This window comes from Pleurodeles waltl, chromosome 3_1 (assembly GCF_031143425.1).
Source record: "Pleurodeles waltl isolate 20211129_DDA chromosome 3_1, aPleWal1.hap1.20221129, whole genome shotgun sequence".
In the NCBI taxonomy this organism is placed as follows: domain Eukaryota; kingdom Metazoa; phylum Chordata; class Amphibia; order Caudata; family Salamandridae; genus Pleurodeles; species Pleurodeles waltl.
This window is the reverse complement of record NC_090440.1, coordinates 36,897,705-36,925,406: the sequence shown is the minus strand read 5'-3', so window position 1 is coordinate 36,925,406 and position 27,702 is coordinate 36,897,705. Positions and strand designations below refer to the sequence as shown.

The following is a 27,702-nucleotide window of genomic DNA, read 5'->3' as shown; positions in this document are numbered from 1 at the left end:
CTGCCTTTCCTCTTGTGGTGTTTAGGGATTGTGTTACTGAATCTTCATTATCCCCAGAATCTTCATCACTGTCAGTTTCATTCCCCTCACCTGTGGAAATTAATTTGTCTTTAAGACCTCTTGTCATTTTATTGTATGGCTCATACAAACAAACATACTGCCACATGAAAATGACTACCTTGCTGCGTCTTCAGCAGCTGGCCTACCATATTCACATGTCCCAATCCTGTGTTGGAACCCAAAACACCTCTTTAACAAGCATACACACAACACACACCTACACATATTTGCTGAAAAAAACGAAGATTAAAAAAACGTTCTATTTAGGTGATTACGTCTATGACATTAATGGTTTGAACCTAAAAATACACAAAAATTCACAACTTATAGTTATCAAAGCTGACTATAACTTACACCCCTACCATGTACTGCTTATGACCTCACATATTACATCATTCATGACATGTTCTATGACATTATTTATTACATCTTTGATGACATCATTGATGAGATCGTCCTCTTAGTGTGTAACTTTCATTTATAATTTACATAGAGGCATGTAACTACCATAGTATTTCTTTAACTAATTTTGCTGAGCCTCTGTCCAGCCTGTTGGTGTACGTGATTACTGTACGTATGTGCTCCTTATACATCATAACTGTGTATAGGTATTGAATATGTTATTGTTATTTGCATTGCAGGGTAACCCTGTGTGCAGGAGACAGTTAACAACTTCTTGTGTTCAGCATGTTCCATACAAGTTTTGAGGTTTGGTAGAAAATTGTTGCAACAGGGAAAATATTCTACATACAACATATTAAGTATTGTAAGCAACCTTGAGGTATTAGACAGAACTGTCTCAACATGACAATTTCTTTGTAACATATAAGACTCTGTGCACCAGGTATTAAGCTATGTACCTGTGCTTGTTTTGTTTCAGAAGGTGGTTTATCAGTAAATATTTCACCACAGTATAAAGGCTGCAGGTATTATCCATCTTTAGTACATTTAGACGTTGCTTATTTTAAGCAAATATTCTCCATTTGCCTAGTGCAGTAGCGTATTTCTCAAGAGATTTTCTCTTTGATGAGAAATAATGTAGAACAAAGCAAACTCTCTCCTTAGGTTGAATAGAGCAGTTCTGACTATCTGGTCCACTTAAATGTGTTTGCTTTTGGATCACCTGGCTTTTGACCTTTTACTGTGAGGGAGCCTCATAGTTTGGGACTCCCCCACAGTAAGTTCATGGTAAAATGGACTGGGCATGTTTACCGTTGGTGCTGCCTTGTTACGCTAAGGCTGCTGTGACGTAGCAAGGGTAGGAGGCCCGGGACTGGTTGCATGTGATCATGTATGCCCATGTCTTGGCACCCGTGTGAGGGCTGCGCGGGGAGGATTCCTATCATGGGCAACCCAAAAACTGCACTTAGGTAGCCTGGCACAGAAGGGAGCATGCAAAGAGGGTGGCGACCTGGATTAGGCTTTAGGAGTTGGGTATACACATGTGAAGGACAGTCGACATGTTTACTGTCTTAATTGAAGTGACACTCCATGATAAGCCAATGTGAACTGCTGCGTTAGGATGCAACTCCAGTTCCCTAGGGTGCACAGACTCAAGAATCGCACCAATGTACACTCTAACCTGTATTAAAGTAGATTACTAAAGCATAACTGTACAGTGGGTTAAAAAAGCATATCTGTACAGCTTATGGGTCATCTAGGAATGTCATCTTTCCCTGACTCAGCTCAGGATCACTGCCAGGCATTTGTGCTGGGATGGATTAATTACAGTTCTTCCCCAGCTGCAGAACAGGGTTCTGCATCAGTCAGCCAGCTGTCATCCCGTGCCAGGAACCGGACCTGCCCCAGACCCCTCAACGTTGAGGGGCTCTTTGGAGAAATTGCTGGAAGAGACCCTGGCAGGAATGTCATGGAGGAGAGGAGCTGAGACCCTCAGAGCACATGTGGCAACTGACTCTTGGGTGAAGCCAGAAGACTGTGCAGGAAGGTTGGGGAAGGGCAGAGAAGTGATGTGGCATATCAGGATAGGCCAGAGACACAATCCTAATAGACACTTCTCCCTCTACTTAAAAGTTCTTGCACAGAGGATAGAGCTTTCTCTTGGATGTGCTTTTCTGCAGAACACTGGGACTGAAGACGGGCGTCCTGGACAACTGGAAAGAAGAACACCCTGACTACCCACTGGGACAAGGACTCTGTCTGTGAATGACCCTAGACTCGGTGGGGCATGCCCTAGGACCAGATAAGCTGGTCCTCTTACTTACCCAGAGGAGCAGTTGGGAAAAGACTGGGCTTTGGCTCAAGGTGGGCACGCTGCCCAGAGGGAGAAGGGCACCCAAATGAAAAGCTGGTGCAGGGTGTCAGTGAGACTGGTTCCTTACCAAGTTGGGGACCTTCAAGGCCAGGAGGCCTGAAGGAAGTGCTCCAGGTGGCAAGGGCTTGTCATCAGGAACAAAAGGAGACCAAGATCACCCAGGTTGGCCCAGGGGGCCCTGAGCTATCTATAAGGGAAGGTACATGTCCTTTGACCCCCAGGGAGGACTGCCAACGAAGCCTGTGGGGTTCCGCCTTCGATATCCATATGCTCATGGGGTGGGCCAGGGCCCGGGGGCTGCCCCAAGAAGATGGAGTATCTGAGGAGAGCTGTTGCGCATCCCCAGTGAAAAGTCAGTTGTGAGGGAGTGCCGTCACACACCCTCGATGTTGGAAAGGAGGACCCCAAGAACTCATTGCTTGGCCCCCAACAAACAAAAAATAAGTTGGGGAGCACCATCGCAAGCCCAATGAAGCTTCACCCAAGGCTGAAGCTAAAGTCATGGAGCACATCGAGCTCCCCATGAAGATGAGGAAGGGGCCCAGGACCCCATCCCTCAGCCCTGTGGCCAAAGGAAAAGCCTGGGAGCACCTTTGTGCTCCCCTTGAAGATGCTGCTGGGGGCCTGGAACTCCATCCCTGGGTCTTGTTGGCGAGATAGTGGAGGGGGAAGTGCTGTTGCACTCCCCCACACGCAGAAAGGAAGGACGCTGCAAGCACTGTGTCTGCCTGCAGGAGCGGACAGACCAAGAAGAAGAGGTGAGGGAGCGCCATCGCACCTCCCCCTCGTGAGCTGCCCCCAGGCTGCCTCACGAATATCTGCCTGCTGGAGCGGGCAGACCTCAGAGTCTGAGCTTGCTCCCCACATCAGCACCCCTAAGTGCTGGCTGTGTAGGAAGCAAACAGGAGTGGCCGAGAATGGGCTCTCTGTGCCGCTCCCCAACGACCCTTACCTCGTGTGAGGTGTCCGGTTGGGACCGGACACCCCAAAGCAGGAGAATCCGCCACAGCGTGAGGCTGCCAACAAAGGAGGAAACAGAGGCGCAGCAGGAGAACCGCTCATTGTATATGCACAGCACTCCCGGAGGAGCACCCCATACTGCCCTGTGTTGCCTGCCCACATGTTGAAGGAAAAATGCATCATTTTGAAATGGTGGGGACCCCCAAATTGATTCTAAAGCACGGAGGGAGCTGCATGTGGAGCTCAGCCTACCCCAGAGAATCTTCCAAATGTCCGCTCCCTCAGTTTCAGGGGACATGAAAAGGAACACCCCTCAAGGTTCCCAATGTGTTTTCAGTTCAGTCCCAGCTTGAACTTTTGTTCAAGGTGGTGGAACGGCACCCTATAAGGGTGAAGAACAAGGCTGCAGTTTTAGTGGTCTGAATGTGAATACCATTGGTGAACAACCTCTAGGGATGAAAGGCTGTAATTACATGTGTTTTTACAGAAATGTAGCCCTTTAGAGACTGGTTAAAGTGCTGAATGTGAATAAAAGTGTATGGCTGCAGCTTTGTGGCCAATGATGTGACGTGTATGGTCATATGAAAAGGCACTGTCTAGGGGTTGATGCCTTTTAGGGACTTTTTCTACTGTACATCATTGTTTTATGTTGAATGCTTCAATATGGAATGTGGTCAAACTTTGCCAACACCCTTGAGGGGTGTTGTTAGACTGTGTCAATCATGTTTAGAGTTTTGTAACAACACAAATCATTCCAACATGTCTATACATGTTTCTTGTTAATGCTTTATTTGAATAACAAGACTGACAGACATTAGTTATCAAAGTAGATGTACTTTATTACCCCTATTAGGTGCTCTCACTCCAAGTTACAGTCAGATATTGGAATACAAGTGAATGTTGTGCCATGTGGGTTGTTGGTCTACATCTCCCTTTGGAAGAGACAAGAACGATTATGCAATGTCGCCCCAAAGGAATTCCATCAGCTTGTGTATATCTGTAAATTGTTGCATAGTATTGAGTAGTGTGTGTGTGTAATAAATGTACTTTTTCTTTATCAAACTAAAAAACAGCAGACTGCACAATCATTTATTGAGTGTTATTCATGTGTACTTGTGAATGGTGTACTTGTGAATGGTGATTACTAGCCAACACGAGCTCCCTTGAGTAAGCCTTGGACTGCTCTGCAAAGCTCCCTTAGGAGATCAAGCTCTACAATGAAGTGTTTGGTTCCCAGTGGTGATTGAGTGAAGACCCATTACTTGTGAACGCCACACAACTAATGACCTACCTTCCAACACCACTTCTCTGCTCATATTAACTTCATCTCCTCATGTAGGATTGGTGAGTGCCAAAAATTTGATACAGATAAAATCTGTCTTTAGTAGGGCATTTGTTTTAGAGCAGACCTTAAGTATGTTTAAGAACTTGGCTTTCTCTGAACAGTTGTATGCAGTCTGAACATCGTATGCAATGAGAGTTTCCCAAATTGCTAGGGTTTATTGTTCATGTGGGCTATGCTACCCGTGAAGTGTATGGTATATGGTCAATGTTGTACATAACCCGTGCTTTCTACACTTAAGGGAGTTTTATCTGTGATGACATCAATGATGCCTCATATTCTTCTGAACTATTTTGTACTTCCTTTCAGGTCTCTAATGCCACACTAGTTTAAAGAGCAATGTGTGCAGAAACAAAGTTTGGATGATGTAATCAGTGAATTCATAGAACATATCATGAGTGATGTGAAATTTGAGCTTATAAGAAGTGGATGGCAGGAGTTAGCTCTGTTAGCTATAACTGGTGAATTTCTGTGTTTTTTTCAGTTCAAAATATTAATGCCGTCACTGACATTTTCACCTAACTATACCATACATAAAGCCAACCCCCTGCCTTTGGACAGGCCTTGCGGCACACCCCAGCAAAGGCCTTATGTCTTTAAAGGAGAGGGTGGACAAGTGGTCCCCTTCCCAGAGCCACATTTAGCCCATTAGGCCCTGGGGATCCCAGGGATTTATGTTTTTGAAACGGGGAGGTGGGCCAAGTGGCTTCCCTCTCCCCCATCCTTAATATCCCCTTGGAACCCCACTCCCTAATGCCTTTTTTTTTTAAAGCGCAGGAACCTCATTAGGCCCTGGGAGCCGCATTTTAATAAGGGAGAACAAGTGGTATGGCCTCCCTCCCCAAGATTTATTAGGCTCTGTGGACTCCATATCCCAGGGCCTTTTAAAAAAAAAATTTAAGGGGAGTGGGCTGCGCAGCCCCGCTTCACGAGCCTTTACTGGTCCCAGGGACCCCATCTCCCAGGGTTCGCATTATTAAAGGTGAGTGTCCTGGTGCCCACCCAGGGCACCCACCATTCATATACTAGTTGGAGGCCGCAGGGGACATCACTGACTACCTTCGGCCCCTTAACTTCACCTTCTCAGACATATTTCTTTAAAATGTATTTTAGGTCAAAAGATAAGGATGTGACCGGGCCCAACCCATCTCATGTATCCGTCCCTCGCTCCATAGGGGTCAGCCAGAAATGTCAACGTGGCCCCGGTTATGTGCAAATTGATGTGTGCAGTTGGCGCTTTGATCTCTTAGGCCCTAGTTCTTACTAAACATTTTAAAAATTGATAACTCCAGTTCTACTGATTAAGAGTTGCATAAATACTTTACACATTGCCTTTAAGTTAAGCCTCACTGCTTCGGTGCCAAGCTACCAGAGAGCTAAGCACAGGTTAATTTAATGACTTTTTGTGATTCACTGTGACAGGGACTGTGGTTATTGCTTGAGAAAGGCTCACATCCTTCTCAACTAAAAAACAAATATTTGGTCTAAGATAACGCTAAGGGGTGTTCAGGTATCTGTGGTCAATAATATTAAAGGTTGCTAGGAAATCTAAAATAAATCATAAGAATGAGACAGACGCTTTCGTAATCTATGGTACCAATCACCCTCCATCACACTACTACCATCTGAAAGCTAAGGAGGATCTGAAACAACCTTGTTAATTGACCAGCAAGTGTTCATCAGATATAACAATATTTAGTTGCTTTTCAAATAATTTTCTTATTGTTTTGTCGAGCCAAGATAGGAGGGAAACCGTATGGATGTACTGAATTAAGGTAGGGTGGGCGTTGGATTTTTTTATGATAAGGGTGACCTGGCCACAAGGCCTTCAACACATATACATCAAATGAGGCAATCATTATTTGTTACATATATATTTGAGCATTTGAATACATACCTGAAAGGGAAGGCCGAACAATCTCCTAGAGATACAGTTGGAAATAAAAACACATTAGCTTTCTTATTGTTTGAACCCCAATTCATAATTATATCTGTTTTCTGGATAAGTTATAGAAAACTATGCATTCAAGTCTGGATAATCACATTATTTAATATTCAGTTGTTTATGTTTTCCATCTAATCATGTATCCACAATAGCTTTAAGCATAAATATAATTTCTCTAACTTGTGTCTATTCAAAACGGATGACAGGTTACTTTTCTTAGTAGCTAATTGCTTATAATTTGACATGCACCATGTGCATGGTTGGATTTACTGTGCTCATGTGTGTTTCGACAACATATATCTTGCAGGAAATGTAAAGTGTTTAGCTGTAGTGATACATGGTGCTTCCTGTCAACTGATATACCATACTATAATCTTTATTAAAGGCATTTTGAATGCATCTTGCTGCATAGAATAAACATCCAATTTGCATAGGCCAATATATCTATCCCTTGTTTGAAATAGAGTGTGTATGGGCCAGCACTAACAGTCCTGTTCCCTAATGAGCATATGTTGTATTCAGTACTACAGTAGGCAACATATGAGGCCAGAATCCTGGGTGAGTGATCATTGCACTGTGATACGTCTCACTACCGCAGTCTCACTTGCGGTCATTTCATTGTAAATTGGAGTGTGCATGTTTACCACCAGTGTCTGCTTTATAAGATAAGGCTATTGCAGCACAGCCAGGGTGAGTGCCACTGAGCTGATTATACATAAACACTTGCGCTTGCAGTGTGCACAATGGTAGCTACACACAGGTTAAATATCTGTGGCTACTTTAAACTGCAAATTCGACCTGCCAAAATCACCCTTTTTGACGGGCTTAAACCTTCCTTTTAAATATTGATGTCAGGCCTTATTGCCCATGAAGGCAGGGTGCAGATATTCAAAAGTATGACTTCGAAATTAATGTTGAACATGCCTTTTAGTTAAATTTCCCTAAAAGCTGTTTTGATTGTAGCAAGGTTGAATTCTTCCATAATGAAATATTGGGCTAGGCTACATTGTTGCTAGTAAATGCTAAATTTCAGTTGGTAGCAGCTAAAGAAATAATTAAAGGACTCATTTTTATAGTTATCCAAAATATAATGCAATGATGAAGTTGAATGTTGTCTACCTATTGAGCAAAAGGCACTCGTAAAAGTTTAAATTTTTTGCCTGAAGTATGTAAGCACTAAACTGTTACTTGGAAGATAGATGGGTTCCCCTGTGGTAAGATGTGAACTGCTCCCTGACAGAGGACAAAGGGCTCGGTGTAGTAGGTGCTGGCCGCCATTTAAGAGGATGGCCTGGTGGCTCTGACCAATAATACAATACATCAAAGGGGCCTTCCCTCTCACAAGCAGATAAACCTGACACCAGACCTGTCCCCTTCCTTTGTCTCTCTATTCATCTTGGCTGTAAAAACGGTGGGAGGGGCCCCAGTACTGGTTTGAAGTGATTGTAAGGGAGGGTTTGCCCATTACCATAGCTACACCTGTGGATGGGCACAGGAACTCTACCAGGTAAATAAGGGTTCTACCATATTAGATCGTCCCAGAATTATGTGCAGGAGGGTGGAGGTGGAGGCTTGATGAGGCCTCCTAAGAATAGCCACGGATGCCTGTTTTCTAGAACCTTCCACCCCCACGTATAAGCCTCTACACAAGTGAGAGACAGAGAGCAAGAGCCTAGACAGTGACGACACCAGAATCATGCACAGCTGGAAGGAGAATCCTCCCGATGCCCTGTCTGCAGGCGACCCATTGGTATCTCCAGGTCTAGTGAAGCTGATCCGTTCATGCCTCCTGAGGGCCACTTGGGGGAAGAGCTGGACGCCACTGCATGTGCCCAATAAGATAGCCAGGATGCTCTGAGGTTTGAGTGTTAATAGAAGTGTGCTCTGTTTAAGGGCCGCACAAGAAGCCCCCACCAGAAGGAGGGGAGCGCCCAGGGCCAGTAGAGGAAAAGGGGCGAAGGCTGGCACAGGGAGCCAGTGACACCAGCTCCTTGAGCATTGCACCCCCATAGAGGCCTGCTGAAAATGCACCTGGTGGCCTAGAGCTCTCCAGCAGATCGAAATGTGTCGAAAATTGGCCCACTGGGCCAGAGTTATGATTCTAGAAACATTAGTTATTTAAACATACTCGAAAAAGAGAGTGCGGGCTCTGCCAGGACTTCCTTCAAAACCCTCGGGCAGGATAGGTCCTGCCGCTCAACACATTCTGAGTATTTTAATATGTCCATAGATGGGACGTGCATTGGGCCCCCTTGCCAGGCTCATTCTCGAAGAAGTACTCCATCTCTCTGTCCCTTTGCAATAATGGTGGGTCCGGGGACTGCATCCATAGGACCTAGAGAACATAATGCTGCACCCGCTCACAAGAGGCCACTGTGGGTGGGAGAGTAAGTGAAGAACTGTTCCCTCTTGAAGGCCAGAGTAAGAAAACTGCTCTCGTGCTGGGGTACCCACAGCAGAAATGCTGGCTACTGTGCGCCACATGTGAGGTGCATGCACTAGTGGGGAACCCATGGAGCAGTAGGGAGTTGGCTCCCCAGACTGCCTCCAGTGTCCAGAGCTGCACCTTGGTGCGCAGAGAGCAGAGCACCCAGGATTCAACAAAGGAAAAAGACAGAAACATGCAACACTAGGCGATCTCCATCAACCAAAAGCAGTGGGTGAGCTCACTCATTTGATATTCACTTCACCCAGCCTGGGACCTCCCCACAGTGTCCCAGAAAGGCTATTTTCCATTTGTCCTGCTGCTTTTGATGGCCACGTCATGACAGAAGCACAATGAACATTCTTAAAAGATTAAGTGGGTGATGCCAAGTGTGCATTGGCCTCTAGAAAGATATGTTTTGAAACGTTCCCTAAGTCTCAATGCTCATGGAAAATATAATGCGCACATACTTTATTGGTTATGATTGTTGGTGAACTTTGCTAAACTTTTTACTAATAGTGAATGCCTCTGACTATGCTTTGGGTTATTTTGGTTCTGAAGTTGAGTACTAATGTGATTATTTATTACATGTGTGATGATCGCTTGACAAAGCCAATAATCTTGCCTTATATTTTAATGCGATGACCCCTTGACAAATCCAATAGGCGTTCCTTACATTATGATGTAGTGACCCCCTTTTCAATTCCAATGGGACTACTTTATTTAAAATGACACCCCATTATATTGTGATGTTGTATTTAGTATAGGTGGTTGTTCTTTGTGATTATGCGGTCATGGCCCACTAGTGGTATAATGTGCATGTGCAATAAGGTACTTTTTCCTTTTAAAAGAAAAAGTACTGACTGCACAATAACCTATTGAGTGTTGTTGTTGCGTGCCAGCAAATGGAGATTGCTAGTCCACAAGTTTCTAGCCTCAGTAGGCCTTGGACCGCTCTGCTACCCTAAAATAGTAAAGTGCTTCAGTGGAGTACTTGGTTCCCGGTAGGAAACAATTGTGGACCTATTACTTTCACAGGACTTACATCCGGCACAATTTTGTACCCAATTTCTTAAAAACACTGTACTGTCCTGGGAGGCCTTGAGCTCAATATAGACATAAAAGCAAGGAATAGATGAAAGGAAGTGGTGCAGTTGTGTTTTGACCATGTTAATGTCTCTTCTTGTTAGTCTGATATTAATACTGACTGTAATACTATACACTGACATCCTAAATGTTTATATATGTTTCAGTAAAACACTGACGTCTCTAAAGATGACAAGCCTTGGACATTGAGAAAGTCTAAAATAAGAATCCAGTTTTAGCTGCATTTTGTTGTGCTCACTTCTGAAGTAATTCATGCATGTAAATATTATGGCAGAAGTATTTGGTCCATGGCAAAACCCAATTTCACATTCTGAATTTCTGCTTTCCTTGACCAATAGGCACCAAAGTTTGGCTAAAGCCAGTTCAAACAAAATTTTACATTGTGACACATTTGAGTCTGACTGGAAACATCATTATGGCCTTCCAGATGAAATAGTTTTTAGACACAACAATGTTTTATATATCAAATAAATCGGTGATCCGCCAGGTCTTGTGATTTACCCATGCTGATTATGTTCCTATATTTTTCAGTCACATGCGTGAATATGTAGTGATGCTCGTCCTTGTAATGCAACATAACATGTACACTCTGGCCCTTGCAAGGCGACGCAAGGCAATGCAAGGATTAATTGATATTTACTAAGCCATGCAGATCCACCTGGTTTGGCTTACATGGCATAGAAAATCCACAGTAATGCAAGGCATCACAGATCACTGCCTTGTATTACTCTGCGTTGGGACTTTGGCATAATCTCAGATTTACTAAGGAAGGTAAACATGATTGCGTCAAAACGCTACACCATCCCAACAGAGGTGTATAAAGAAAAATATGTTTCTCCTTCCAGCATAATCTGCATGGGTAAAGCACACAACCTGGTGAACCGAAGAATTATAATTAATATATAAACCACAATTGAGTTTCTGCAGCATAATAGGACAATAATATCTAACATATTCTAAGGCTTACATATCCATTTTGTACCCAAGCAACATACTGTTTGATTGTCATCATAATTTTAGCTCTAAACATATAGGGGCCTCTACACACAGTATAGATATATATAAATAACATATGTTTTAATTTACTACTATGCCTTGGTGTAACTCTACCCTTTGTTACCAGCCACTATTCCAAGGTGTAGGTATAAATTTGCATCTCTTCACTGGCTGCTTTTGTTGGTTTGGTGTAAATCCATAGGTAGATTTTAAGGTACTGGTGTTTCAAAAGGTTGCCAAGAGAACTTTAAAGGATTAACACTTTTGTGTATCACTGCAATTTGAACTCAGCAGCTATGACTTATGATTCCTGTAATCATATTTTACATTTATTATTTTTTTTAGAATGTGATTGGTTGGATAAGGGCCCTGAAGTTTTTTTTCCAGCTATCTTCAAACTCTCGACTCAGCAGTGATCACCAGTTGTATACAGCATTCAGCTAAATTTTGGGTACTTCTTTAAAAAAAACAATTAATTCACTGAAAAACAGTAAAAAATTGAGTTATGATTTGGACTCAAATGGAGCAAACCAATGTAATTCACCGATAATAGAAAGTGGCCTCATGGAAATGAACGGCAAAGGAAACAACCCAATAGTTCTGCCTGGGGAGCTGTAGTATCTTCTTAAGAAGCAATAAGATAAAAAGCAGAAAAACAAAGAAGTGTAAAGGAAACTATAAAAGGAGAAAATTCAAAGCTAGGGAACTTGTAAACCAGCCCTGATACTGATTTACACCAATTTTCAGGTGGAAGTACACACATCATCAGAAAATGCCATAATTCACATGGCAAAAGAGCCAAATGCTGATGCAGACTGAATCATTACCCTATGCAGTTCACTCTCATTGATGGAAGCAGAGTATAAAGGATACTCAGCCAGACCAATGGTAGAACAGAGTGGACCCCAAGTATATATCTATTTGGTTATACATTTAAATATATCAATATATGTATTATTTATTGATTTTTTATTACAAGACCCTGGTAGAAATCAAATAAGTGATTGTATCAGGAAGAATTTGGCAGAGGGAGGTACCAATATCAAAATCATTCCCTAGCAAGGTAAATTGACATGTTTCTGCAACAAAATACCTATCTGCAGGCTTTAATACAGAGGAGTCACGATCCACTCATAAAAGTCTATTGATATGACCATCTGCTTTTCACAATCAATATATCAAGTCTAATGTGTTTGTCATAACTTTTCATAATAAACAGACCAGACCTATGGCAAGAGACTGTATTCCTAGTGAACCAGTCAGGCCTGTAGTCACGATCAATGTTTATGTCCATCACCAACTCCTGTACTTAGGAGAAACCTTTCCACAAGGCAACCATCAGACATTCAGTCATAAATTAACATAGCATACAAAATTGAAGTTGGTAAAGCAACATATTATCTCTCACAAGAGGGCCTAAGAAATATTCTGACAGTACAAACATTCTATACCAACTTTTTGTCAGAGATGGGTAACCAGTACGAACATGCTTGCCCACTATAGTAATCTGTGAGATTCAAAGTAACAAAATGCCTGCACATAGTCTTTAGCATTGTGTAGTACCATTTCACATTTAAAAGCTGTTTGTCTTTAACGCATACTTTTTACAATGAGTAAGTAAGGCCCATTTGATTTGTTTTAACATTTTATCACAAACAGATCACATCTAAGGATCATGGCATAACTTTTCCCTGTGAACTGATAGGGTCTCTACCAGTGTCTTGACACCATATACAAATGATGACCTGCAGAAGTGAGTAGAAGCTGGCAACCATCAGATAAACATTATAAAATTACAAATATGTGCACAAAGTTTTCAAAACAATATACAGCTCCTCTCAACAGTGCCTGACAAGTATCATAACAGTGATATTCTACTCCCCGGGTTCCTTAGAGTGGGTGATCAACATCATAACCCTTGCCTACAATGGTAATCTGTGGGATTACATGTATTCAAATACCTTTCTACAACCAGTACCATAATATGACAAAAATCCACTTTTGAAGGCCATACCGTGTGCTCTTCACAATAAATAAACCAGGCCTACTGTCTTTGTGATAACATGTCAGCCCTATGCTCTCCAGCATACTATTTCCCTGCACACCAATAAAGCTTAGAGCTGTTACCATTGACTTGTCATCATAACCAAAGTAGGCCTACTGTACTGAGCATAAGCTTTCCCTCAATGCAACCATCAGGCATACACTCATAAAAATTGCTAATGTTTACAAAATTATGGTTGGCAAAGCAAAATATTAGCTCTTCTAAGAGAGCCTTATAAAGATCACTGTAGTGCGTGTCTTCTATTCCCACAGTTTGCTTGGGTAGATCACCGGCATCAAGACAGTTGCCTGCTACAGTAATCTGTGAAACCAAGTACTTGCCTACGAGGTTTAGTACAGAGTAAAAACAATCCAGCTTAAAATAATATTAGCCTTTTCACAATAAGTAGGTCTTGCCTACTGGGTTTGTCATAATCTTTTATAATAAACTGATCAAGCCTATTAAATTTGGTCCGCTTTTCCCGATGAACAGATTAAGTCTTTACTCTTTCACATTGACTTTACACTTAACCTAACACTGGACTATTCACGTGCACATAAACTGTCAAATAACATGCATACAGTAATACATTACAAGTATGTAGAAAAATACAGCTTGTAAAACAATATGCAACCCCTCTCAACAGGGACTAACAAGAAAAAGCAGTCCAAACACTCCAATACATTTGGGTCCAGCACATGCTATATAAAACTGCAAAAAATCAAAAATGGTTGGAAGTGAAGTTAGGCACGGAAATGCCATTGAGAAGGCTAGGTTCAAATTCAGATAACTAGAGCCAGTGGGGGCCACCGGCACTCTTTTTTGGGGACCTGAACATATTTATTCCCATCAGACATTTCTCAAGTGAAAGAGGGTGAAAATACAGAAACAACAAAAATTGAGAAAAAGAATGACTAAAAAGGGAGAAAGCACGGAGCTGCCTGAGTGAGATAATGGGGCAGAGAGTGTCTGGTAGTGGAGTAAAAGGGCCTAAGGTGCATTTAGGACTATGCAGCCTTGGTCTTTGGCACGCTGACATTTAATAGTACTAGCCACAGGCTTCTGAGCCACACTTGGTGCACTGGCACTTATTATTTTCCAAATTAAGCACTGTATATTACAGAATAATGAAAATGGTGGCTAGCTAAGTTCCACAGAACACACATTACACAAGAATTTAAATGCTGGCATTATGACACCCAGGGTAGGGACACTGTGTACAACGTGTTCATCACATCAGGAATTCCATCATTCCTGATATGTATTTATTCAAAAATGTTGATTTTTGTCATTAGGTGTAAATCCATTCAGTAGTATTTGAGAAATGAGCTTTACAAAAAGATGTGAGCTAGGATTGAGGGGACAGTATGTTTAATACATCAAAGTTGAAGTCAATGCAGTCTCTTTTGGAAGACGGTGGAAGTTCCAATCCATACCAGTCATGCCCTTTTAAATCAACCCATGTTATCCTTCAAGTGTCATCCCTGCCCCATCTATTATTCAATATATACTTTTATCTTCCTTTCTTTGGCCTGGGTTGTTTTCTATGATTAAAAGCAACTGTGTTTGACTTAAGTCTTGTGAACAAATGCCATATCCTTTCTGGTCAGAAACTCACAGCCAACTATGAAATGGTTTATTTTCTCAAACATTTCCAACAATTCTCTGCAAACATAAAAATAAGCCCCAAAACAGCTTAAAGTTGACTTTGAAAAGATATAACAAAATAAAAAATGTAATCTAAAAATGGCAAGACAGTTTCCATTCCTGAGTGATTGATTTTCGACGAGAACCTTCCATTTAAAGTGTAGGCTAATGTACACCTAGCTATGTTTCCCATAGTTGTTTGAGGAAATATGTGCGAAGCTGCAGCTGTGTCAATCCTGAATCCATTAAAGTTTAGGAATATCATTCTGTCGGGATAGCTATTCCATACCCTAGGACATCTCCATGAATTATAAGAAGGAAAGACTAAGCTTTGCTCCATTGTTTCTCTGACTTTTTGTTTGGTCTAAAATCCAAGACATTCTTAGTAGAATATTTGTGAAATACATCAATGGCCTCAAAATGCATGGAAAATGTCCTAGTATGATTGCATCTAAGGCACATCATCAAAACTATAGCCAGATAAACTGCTGAGTCAGGCAGCTTGTCTTCTCGTCTACATTACTGTGAGTAAGGTAAGGTTGGAATGCATGACTTTTTCTAGAAATGGTGTTATATCTCAGTATTGCTTTTAAGCTGAGCTGGCAGTGAATGACTTCATTTCACAAAAGCCATGACTCAACAATATATCTTGATAGCTCTGGAGATCAGTATGTAATTTACTGCAGCCAAAACAATAAGAGTATTGTTTCATGCTTGCTTATATTACATGACTTCCTATCCCATGAAATAATTAGGCTTGAAGAAATGAAAGTCAATAAGCATGAGTGAAAGTTGGGGTACTGCCATTAAATTAGTCCCTCAATTTCAGGAACTGTTTAAGTGTTAGTGAAGATGATTTGACCTGGAATATCAAGATATGATTTTTTTGCTGAATTTGGCTTAGTGGAGGTTCAAAATCAAAGTATATGACTTCAAGTCGGTCCATATGTTTTTTATTTCTTCAGCGAGAAAATAAGATTTGAATTTAATTTATGGAGAAATAGAACACAATCCAGTGAGGCCTATGTAAGGTTGTAGTAATTAATGTCAAATGTAGGAATGAGTGTTAGACATTATAAAATGATGACATGTTTGAAAAAAAACACGTATTGTGGACCTAATAATGAGGCAATGGGCATTACCTGCTGATCAAGGAGGCATGCTCTGCTGTTCGCTGATCGGGGGTCAGGATTTGCTAGTCCCTGTGGTGGGGTGCCACTACCATGGTATGTAGCATGTCACTCTGCCATTGAGTTGTTTTAACTGCTGCCGCACTTGTGGTGCCAAGGCAAACGTTTATGATGGCTAAAGTGGGTATTTCCAGCTTTTGGCCCCAGCTAAGGTGATTTGGAGGGTCTGCGGGACTTGAGAGTTGGTCTGTGCAACTTGTAGTGGTTCTGGGTCCCTGAAACGTCTACATACTGTTGGGTATGTTTGTATGCATGTTTTTATGTATGTATGTGATATTTATACAACACACATCTAACCAAAAAGCAGCAGAGCAATATACAGTGTCAAAGGCACAGACAAAGTTAACAGGTGATTGGAGGCGTAGCTGGTTTCTAAGAGAAAAAGTTAAATTAGGTAGTGTTGTCTATAGTGGTGTGTCTAAGCCCATTCCTAAACTGAAGCAGAGTTTGGGCAGCCTTTTGGATACAAGGATGTTGCTACAGATCCTGGATGCATAGATGGAGAAGGCCTGGTGCTTTCTTGTTTTTTTTTGCAGTTTCTTATCCCCAGTCTGATGGTTTCCTGGAAGTGGTCTTGCTGATAGCCACCAGAGATGATCATCCACATAGGGAGGATCACTGCTTGTGATGGTTTTGTAGGTAAGGCAGCTCTTTGAAACATGCTGTGACCCAGCAAGAGGAGTCAGTGGATTTCCTTAGTGATCTCTGATCATGTGGGCTACACTCCTGTGCTGCTAAAGTTAATCTCCCTATTCTGCCATTTCACTCCCCACCATCTACCTTACTTCGATGGTTGAAATGAGTGTATATATTATTGATTTGTTGGTCCTGTTAGAAGGGAGTCCCCTCCTGCTCCCTCCTTCCTTCTGGATCATTAGATTCCATACCATTGTTGGACCATTTTGGCTCCACCCTTGCATCATCCTAGGCTTGCCTTGGCCAAATTATTCCATCTTTGCTGGCCTGGATGTAACAATTTTGCAGTCTTCATAATTGAAAATGGAACTTGGGTAAGTGTTGGTGTTTCCATCAACTGCATCTGCTAATGTTGTTTGTTCATCTTCTCATTAGGAAGAGGTCTGTAGAATCTGGAACTGTTATTTTTATTTAATTGTTTTCTGTCTACCCAATTGTTATGTTATATTATATTAATATAATCTGATAAAGAGCAATGAATCATACCCAAAGGTATATCTCAGTGCTCAGCCAGCATAAAAGAAAAACAGAGAACTAGAACAGTCATGTTCTCAGCGTTTTCTTGAGTTTAGTGAGATCTGTGCTGCAATGAAGATTGAAAGGAAGTTGATTCCAGGCTGTAGGGGCCGTAAAGAAGGCTCCATCACCATATCTTGCAGTGCGAACAAGGGGGACAATCAGGAGCTTTTTATCGCTAGATCTTAGAGTGCGAGAACGCTGGTAGCATTGTAATTCTCCAGTATTCTCCAGTATTGGATCTTTCATAGATTCTCATGCTTGAATCATCCCCGTCGTCGAGGTGGGAGCCTCACGGTAAGTTTAAATACATAAAGCAGTAAGTCAGTAAGTTTAAAACCAGTAGGCCTCAGTAGGCCTTATAGGGTATTTTACAGTCTATCCACCTTGTTTTGTGAAAAGACCCAAACTTCAGTGTCAACCAATCAGGATTCAGCCCCTCCCAAACACTCCCAACAGAGGCTGAATTCCCTCAGATTTTCTACCGCACGTCGTGTGAAGGGAGTCTCCCTGAGCTCTGCTCAGTTTACCTTATTTCTGACCGAAAATTGTTTCTCTCAGGAAACTAGCTTTACAGCTTTATCATGTCTGAAAATACAAAAAAGGGTCTGTTCAGAGACTGTGACAGTTGTGTGAAGAAGAGACTACATGTTGATGACCCCCACAAGAAATGCATCTACTGCCTCCATCCAGACCACAAGGTGAGAGACTGCAAGATCTGTCGCAGCTTTAGTCAAAAAACCCTCAAGGACCGTGAGGGTAGACTTCTCTTATGGCTGCAGAAGCAGAAAGCCATGGAGCATCCTTCCTCAGACGAAAGTGAAGCGTCATCTCATGCTTCTTACCCTCAGAAAAGAACAGGTGAGAGAGGCAGAGTGTCTGATGAGCCACCAAGGAAGATGGCCAAAAAGATAAAACAAGTCTCTACTGAGACAAAAAAGGATGTTTCCCATTCAGAGACACACAAAAATTTGCCAAAAAAGGTTCATTCAGAGCCTACTACGCCTTTACATAGGATGTAAAAAAGACATCCCTGTCTCTGTCACCCCAGATAGAGCCGGAAAAAGTATCTTCAGGGAAAAAACACCCATCGACGACCACCCCGTCGACGACGGTGTCGACGGTGACATCTACTACAGTGTCGTCGACCTTCACAACGGCGGTCTCACCGATGATCATGACGTCGTCGCCGTTATCGTAGACGACGATAATTACGGCAAAAATATTTAAAAAGCCTTCATCAGCAAACACATCGTCGACGGCGGAGGCCTCCTGGGTCCACCAATCGACCAGGGCACTCCCGTCTATGAAGCACCTCTCAATGAGGTTTAAGAAGGCACCGCCATCGACGGCACCTACAGAGGATACGTTGACAAAACAACGGTCGACGAAGACACTGTTGACGAAGGAACCGCCGACAAAGGATTCGTCTATGAAGGGCCCGGCGACGAAGGACCCGTCGACAAAGACACCGCCAGTGACGGAACCGTTGACGAGGGACCCGTCGACGAGAGAACCATCGACGAGGGAACCGTCGACGAGCAGATCGTCCACGGCACTGGCAATGTATAGACCATCAACCCTCCTGGGTACTCCACCGCACCAATCGTCAACTAGTCTGCCTTATCCTCAGGACGACTCAACCAGGTTCTTACCCCTTTCACTTATCACCATGGGGGACAAAGCTTCCGATATTCTGCCAATGCATACCTCCCCAAGCAAGGTATTGCCATTCCCCCCACAACATCTCTTAGATGATGATGATGATGACGCATACTCCCAAAACGAGGGAATGTTTGGGGCAGCGAGTAGCTCGTCTCAACTCCATGTCAAGTGCCAGGATTTTGATGATGAAGACGAACAGCATTACCAGCCTAGTTATGCTTTAACATCCTACCCACAGGCAGAACAACATTCGCCCCTCTCCATGCCTAGCACACTAGTGGCGGACCTACAATATATGCTTAATGACTACTATAGAAGGTTTCCACCATCAACGCAGACCAAGCCACCTAGACCTGAAAGCTACCAGACACCTCGTCAAACCCAGACTACTAGTCTTCCGGAAACACCACAGGCTAGCATACCATTAACTAGCCAAACGCAGGAAGCTCATCTCTCGTCAGATGACGAAAGGGAAGAGGGTGAGCTAAGAGATTCTGTGACTAGTGAATGGGATGATTATCTCGTCCCCACACCATCTCCACCTCCAGCAGGTCCAGTAGATTCGCCTCCAGAAGACATAGGAGGTTTTCATAATCTGTTAGAGAGAGCGGCAAAGTGTTTTGTCCTTTCAATTGTCTCTCATGAAACACAGTGTTTTCTGTACGAATTCAAAGAGCCATCAAAGAGATCGGTAAGAGTGATACCCATAGTAGATTTCTTATGGCAGGAAGGCTTGAAGGCAATGAAAAATCCTGCAACAGTGCCTTCACAAATGCCAAGATTAGAGAAGAAGTACAAGGCCCCGGATGATTCTCCGGCCTGTTTAGTGTCACAGCCAAAATCTGATTCAGTAATATCACAGACGGCGCAGCGACATTCCAGATACCCCTCCGCGCCTATAGCATCTCCCCCAGACAAGGAGGGGAGGAGATTAGACAACATTGGTAAAAAATTCTCCTCTGTAGCAGCGGTCACAGTTAAGGCGGCTAACTCCCTCGCCATCCTGGGAAGATATGATCGCCAAATGTGGGCAGACATGTCTGCTTTTTTGGATCTCCTGCCAGAGGACGTCAAGGTGGAAGCAAAAAAGGTGTTGCAGGAGGGAGAAAGGGTTGCCGCAGAGATTATAGACAGCACAATAGACATTTCTCTAACTGCCTTCAGGCAATTGGCTGGCGCAGCAGTCCTGCGCAGGCAAGGATGGCTAAAGGCCACATAATTTCGACTGGAGGTCCAGAGTCGCGTTCTCGACATGCCTTTTGATGGTGAGAGTTTGTTTGGGAAGCATGTCGACGACATGTTACAGGCCATCAAAACGGATACGGATACGGCAAAATCTCTAGGTACCCTTCAATATAAAAAACAACTTTTTCGTGGAGCAAGGGGAAGAGGAAGTCACTCCTTTCGAGGGGGATACCAACAGTACAGATCCCAGTATCAGTCTTCCTCCACAGGATCACGACACCAGTACCACCAGCAACAGCAGCATTACAGGTTACCACCGGCCGCAGCTTATAAACATCCAACTAGAGGAAGAGGAGCTGCCCGAGGAAGAGATACGGGCAGAAAACAATGACCCGCCAGTCATTTCAGTATTCTTCCCCCCACCAATATCGAGGGTCGGAGGTCGCATCACTTCCTATTTCCTCCAATGGGCGGCTATAACATCAGACAGATGGGTGCTCGATATAGTGGCCAGAGGTCATAGGGGGTTATTCCAACTTTGGAGGAAGTGGTAATCCGTCCCAAAAGTGACGGTAAAGTGACGGATATACCACCAGCCGTATTACGAGTCCATTATATCCTATGAAACTCGTAATACGGCTGGTGGTAAATCCGTCACATTTGGGACGGATTACCACCTCCTCCAAAGTTGGAATAACCCCCATACTCTGGAATTCACGCAAACACCACCAATTGTTCCTCCATCGGGCCCACCACCTCCGAGGATGAACCAACTCCTCAAGGAAGTAAAAGTGATGCTGGTCAAAGGAGCGATAGAGCCAGTCCCTTTTTCTCAGAAGAACAGAGGATTCTATTCCCGCTTCTTTCTCGTAAAGAAACCCTCCGGGGACTGGCGCCCCATCCTGGATTTAAGAGCACTAAACAAGTAATCTAAAGAAACAGTCGTTCAGGATGGTAACACTTCAGGATGTCCTGCGTCTTTTAAATGCTGGAGATCTGATGGCATCCCTAGACCTCCAGGATGCTTACTTTCATATTCCCATACATCGCAACCACCGCAAATTCCTCAGGTTCAGAGTGGGTGGTATGCACCTCCAATTTCGAGTTCTCCCATTCGGTCTCAAATTGGCCCCCAGAATCTTCACAAAAATGTTGGCTCCGGTAGCAGCGCATCTCCGCCAGTCGGGTATCCAGGTTTTTCCTTACTTGGACAACTGGCTCATAAAGGCACCCTCAAAGCCGCAAGTGATACGTCATATTTCGTATTGCCTTCAATTGTTAAACAGCCTGGGGTTTGTAGTCAACTACCAAAAATCTCAGCTTCACCCCAAACAAGTATTAAACTTCTTAGGAGCAATACTAGACATGGTCCACAACAAAGCGTACCCGTCTCACGAGAGGAAACAAAAACTAACCTCCTTAGCACGCAGACTCTCTACAAAAAAGTTTGTTTCAGTCCGCATCTACAAATCATTGCTAGGGATGATCTCATCTTGCATTCCGCTAGTCCCAGACTGCAGGCTCCATATGCGACCCCTGCAAGAGCAATTGGACATACAATGGACCCAGGTCAACGGTTCGTTCGAAGACAAGATTCACATAACACCTCTAATACAAAACACCATGAGGTGGTGGGCGACACTAACCAATTTGTCAAACGGACTTTCATTCCTTCATCAAACACCCAGTTACATAGCAACAACGGATGCCTCTCTCGAAGGATGGGGTGCACACTGCCAGGACCTGCAAATTAGTGGATCCTGGAATGCAAAAGAGGTTCAACTCCACATCAATTACCTAGAACTCAAAGCGATACACTTATCTCTAAAAGCTTTTTTGCCAAAGCTACAAAATTCAAGCGTCCCAATCAGGACGGACAACACAACCAGCATGTTTTATCTAAACAAGCAAGGAGGCACGAGATCCCTACAACTCTCGCAGCTAGCTCAAGAAATCTGGACATGGGCCATCAAGCACAATATTTCACTCAAAGCGGAGCATGTGCCAGGACAAACCAATGTTCTGGCAGACACCCTGAGCAGGACAGTGATACCTTATCACGAGTGGGAGCTAGACCAGAAACTTCTCAACCGACTTTTTCTATTATGGGGCAAACCAAACCTAGACTTATTTGCCACTCTCGAGAACAAGAAATGCCAGTATTACGCAAGTTGGCTTCCCCAGAAAGGTTTGTGGGGGAATGCGTTTTCGATGAGATGGTCCGGGGTCTATGCCTACACTTTTCCTCCGATCCCGCTCATTCCGAGAGTCATCAACAAACTAAAGACGGAGGGGTGTCGCCTCCTATCCATAGCTCCCAGATGGCCCAGACAGGTCTGGTACACGGGGCTCCTAATGCTCTCCGAACAGCCACATGTGCAACTCAGACAGAGTCCGACTCTCTTGACGATGCACCAGGGACAAGTCAGGCATCCAGATCCATCATCTCTTCATTTGTCGGCTTGGCTCCTGAATACAATGAGTATCTGAATCTCAACATTTCCTCGGAGTGTAGAGACATCTTAGCAAACGCTAGAGCTGACACTACCAACAAAACCTATAGACTTAAATGGAAACGTTTTTGTATATGGAGTGCAGCAGAAGGTATACATCCCTTTTCCGCTCCTCCAGACCAGATACTTCCATATCTCTTGCTCTTGGCAAAGTCAGGACTTTCATATTCCTCCATTCGAGTGCATCTAGCAGTAATCTCGAGGTACCGTAGATCACCACACATGGTCTCATTATGCTCCACAAGAATTGTCAAGCAATTCATGAAGGGCCTTTTTCGTGTTTTCCCACCAGTTCGAAAACATCCGCGTTATGGTCCCTGAATGTTGTATTAATGCAGCTCATGAAAGCTCCCTTTGAGCCGATCCACAGAGCCGAGCTAAAATTCATCTCTTGGAAAACAGCGTTACTACTAGCTCTTACTTCAGCCAAAAGAGTCAGCGACATTCAGGCTTTCACTGTCAAACAGCCTTTCCTCCAATTTACAAATTCCGGTGTGATCCTACGAACAAATTCTAAGTTCATCCCGAAAGTTCCCTCAACATTTCACTTGAATGAACCAGTCATCTTAAAAACCTTTTTTCCAAATCCACAAACAGTAGCCGAAAGGACATTACATTCCCTGGATATAAAAAGGTGTTTAAAGTTTTACTTACAGAAAACACGAGCCATCCGCCAGTCTGACCAATTATTTGTTGCATTTGGCGGAACGAGAAAGGGACATGCGGTGTCCAAACAGACTATAGCCAGATGGATTGGCCTAGCAATTCAATTCTGCCATGCAAAAGCAGGTAAACCGCTCCACAGCAAGGTGAGAGCCCATTCTACAAGATCGGTAGCCACTTCAGCTGCACTCTTTGATGGGGTGCAACTACATAGCATCTGCAGAGCAGCCACATGGTCCAGCCAGCATACGTTTACAAAGCACTATTGTCTCGAGAAAACTAGTAACGTTGATACAGCAGTGGGACAGGCAGTGCTGAGGCATTTATTTCGTTAAGGTGAGCCTCTTACACATCCCACCACCACACTCAAGGTATGTTCGATATTTTTTCTCAGTCTTGTTAATATCTAATTTTATATCACAGTGTGGTTTACTCTAAGATTGTGCTTCAAATTAGTCATAATATCAACGCTTTTTCATATTGTGTTAACATGTTGTAGACCTCAAAACAACAACAACACATATTGTGTCAAAATTTTCTGCCATACAGCTTTTTCTATTATTCTTATATAGATATATTTATATATATATATGTATATATAAATGTATACTAACGTAAGTGAGATCACTTAGAGAATTACGATAAAATGACAGTCAAATTAATTCGCTAATTCTCAAACATTACAGCTCGTTATTCTGATTCAAGCATGTGAATCTATGAAAGATCCAATACTGGAGAAGAAAATGAGTTACTTACCTGTAACTGCAGTTCTCCAGTATTGGTATCTTTCATAGATTCACATGCGACCCACCCTCCTCCCCTCAGAGGCTCCCCTATTATACAGATATTAAACGTCACACTTCTACTAGAAAACCTGAGGGAATGCAGCCTCTGTTGGGAGTGTTTAGGAGGGGCTGAATCCTGATTGGTTGACACTGAAGTTTGGGTCTTTTCACAAAACAAGGTGGATAGACTGTAAAATACCCTATAAGGCCTACTGAGGCCTATTGGTTTTAAACTTATTGACTTACTGCTTTATGTATTTAAACTTACCGTGAGGCTCCCACCTCGACGACGGGGAAGATTCAAGCATGTGACTCTATGAAAGATACCAATACTGGAGAACAGCAGTTACAGGTAAGTAACTAATTTTATTTCTCTTTTAGGTACAGAGAGGCTTTGCCTGTCAAGGACTTGTGGGTAAGACAACAAATCTTAAACAAGATACGCTTTCGGACAGGCAGCCAGTGAAGATCTCTCAGAATAGGAGCTGAGGGGGAGCCTGACGGAAAAAGACAGACTGGGTGGACTACCATATTTTGCCCCACCTGGAGCTTAGGTAGTGGAATATCACTAAACTGCCATAAACGGCTAATTAGTGTAATTCATGAGGCTTATAACCAAGGTGTGGGCCATCGTTTTGTTGCCAGAGGATGGTAGCTAAGGAAAGATGTTCCTCAGAAGTCTCATAATGGCAAAACTAGAACCACAAGTAACAATAATTTGATTCTCAATGGGTAGTTCCTAATCCAGTTTAACACCCAGAGTTTTTATGGCATAACATGGTGAAGGAGCTACATCCATCTCCTCAGGCCACCAGTCGGGAGTTAAGAGAAACTGAGCTTTTCCAAACAGTAACATCTCAGTTCTGTCACCGTTCAGCTGAGGACAGTCATATAAGCTGCAATTGTTCTCAGACAGTCTTGAAAACGATATTTTGCATTGTCAATATCCTGCCCCGGCGAAATTCTCAGTTGGGTACCATCAGCATAGGGAATTAAATCAAAGCTGCACAGTTTAACAAGCGGGGTCGGGGGGAGGGCACAAAGATGTTAAGTAAAGTTGGGTTCAGCGATGAACCCTGAGGCACGCCCTTATTGATGGAAATAGCCATCAGTTACCATTGTTTTGTTCTTGACCTCTATTCTTCCTTGGTACACGTTCAGTAGTATATTGGATCATATAATTAATTAACTGCAAAATGCTTTGGGCACACCCGGTAAACCCGGTATCGAAATTCCATGCAATATTATGAATTGGCCAGTTTTTCAAACCCACACGCAATGGATGGAGAGAGACTCTAAAGTGGGGAAACAATAATTTATCATTCATCACCAATATTTTTAATGCAGAGCAAACGTCAAGGGTCCAGCTTTGAGATGAACTTCATATATTTGCCCAAAAAATCAGGTTATTACAGTTGCAAGATAAACATTGCCAATGATAAAAAATGCAAGTATCCGCATAATTGCAGGATGTAAGAGCATTGATTGAGGAGGTAAATGGTGCAAGACAAGTAGTGATAATAATAAACAATACAATGTTCTTTCGGTGATCAGTTTCAAGGACTGGAAAGCAAGAATAGAGAAGAGTTGAAATGGGGGCGTAGATTGAGAATGAGAGATTGTTAGGAAATATTAAAAATGGGACGCATATTGTGAGATAGTATTGATTACTAGATGGATGTTATTCCATTTCCAGAAAGTGGGATTTTTGAAACCTCAGTGTGAAAAACATCATAGAATTTAAGCATGTGTAGAATTTGATCAAGGTCTGTAGGTTAAACTCTTTATGTCGATACATGAAACTGAATGGTAAATTATATTTGCAGTCCTACAGACACTCTAATTACCAGTGGCTGAAATTATTCCAGAATTCCCTTCATCACTTTTTTGTATATTCTAGTGTGTTGCTCTAAGTGTGACAGCTGTGCCCGGATGTGGATCCCATGCTCACTCTGCCACTGGAGCCGAGCTATGCCTGACTGATGAGCCCTACTAAGGGAAAACACAGTACTGGTTTGCTTATGTTCAGGTTCTGGGAAGAACTGGCCTGGTATTTTGAGCTGCACTGTTCCTATTGGAGCAGAGTCAAGGCTGATTTGCAAGGGATGGTCCAAACTGAAACGCCATGGTGGGCAATAAAAACATGGATTAGAGTTATGCCAGTAACTGAGATGAACTCAGGCATTCCATCCATCACCTTGTCATTATTGCTGCCCTAATTGTGACATTTATGTCCAGACGTAGGACCCATGCTCAATGTGCCATTGGAATCAAGCAATACCTTGATGATGAGCCCATAAAAAGGGCAAAACAGGTCCGGGGTTGCTTGTTTTTCCGGTTCAGGGAGGACCTGGCCCGGCAGTTCAGCTTGGACTGTTCGGATTGGAGCAGAGTTAAAGATGATTTGCGTATGGCTGGGTCCAAACTGAGGCAACATGGTGGATAAAAAATGGTTGATTGGGATGCACCCCTGAGCCGTTGCTGGCAGCTGAGAGTAATTTAAGCATTCTGTCTATCACTTCCAATTTATTTAGCAATTGGGGTGAAAATTCCTATGTAGGCAGTAAATAGTTTTCATGGAACAGGATGTGATAGGTAGAATTTTTAGCAAATGCATTGATGATATTATTGTGGGGATCCGCTATAAGGGGAAAGTCATAGAGCGCATAGTTGGAATAGACGTGCTCATAGTTTCTGGTGTTAAGTGCATTAGGTTATTGAAAAAAGCTAGTTCTAAGGAGCTCCACTGTTACATTATGACACTGCCAAGTAATATGTCACCTCAGCCAGGCAGATCATATGAAGGTGTTATTAGTGGAAAGGTACTGTTCTTCATTAGGCCTTTTTTTAAAGAATGTTAAATGGCAGAGTTTGTCAAGCAAACATAAACTGTTTCCCAAGTTGAACCAAAGCTGCGGTATAGACCCATCTGGCTGTTGCATGTTGTTCACATAATTTCAGCAAACCACTTGTTGCAATGAGTGTTGAAAATAATGCTGGAATTAACTCCTACCATTCATACAGATTAATCAAATATTATTCAGGCAGGTTAATCATATACAATTAATCGAGAATGCTAACCTCTAGACGGTCCCTTTGTTTAGTCCCTTCTTAGATGCTGAGAAGGCATTTGACTTAGTCAAAAATAAATAAGTAGATGAAAACATAATTACCAAAAAAACAAACATGACAGAAAAATAACAAACACAAAATTAGTTAAATAAATAGAAGTGAAGGTGTGGAGTATTTAATTCCAGATCACTAGATTGATGTTTAAGTTGGTGAATTTGTTTTACATGAATAGATGCAGTTCATTCTGAAACAAGTGGCTGTACCGCAAGCAGATTAGTGAAAATATTGCTCTTTACAAAGTGGCAACATCTAGCATAATAAAAATATTTCTCACACCTCCCTCAAATAAATAATTTTTTGCCCAAAATTGGCCTCGGCCACCATCCACTTAAAAACCACATAAAACTGAAAAACGTTCACCCCAGACAAAACACGGTTCAGTAATTACCTAACACCTCAAATAAATCATTAACATTTTCTGAGTGAGAATGCATGTTTGAATAAGGGTCAAGAAATGATGAACTAACAGAAGATTTGTTTCCTACCTTCCCTCTTGTGGTGTTCATGGATTGTGTTACTGAATCTTCATTATCCCCAGAATCTTCATCACTGTCAG

At 42.7% G+C, this 27,702-nt stretch overlaps 1 long non-coding RNA gene across 1 annotated transcript; it reads right to left on the bottom strand.

Moving 5' to 3' along the window:
* On the bottom strand, nucleotides 1–27,702 carry LOC138285956 (uncharacterized). The gene is made up of 3 exons (XR_011201668.1): nucleotides 27,632–27,702; nucleotides 6,535–6,559; nucleotides 1–90 (listed from the first exon to the last, which is right to left on the bottom strand). It is a non-coding gene; the product is annotated as an uncharacterized lncRNA (long non-coding RNA).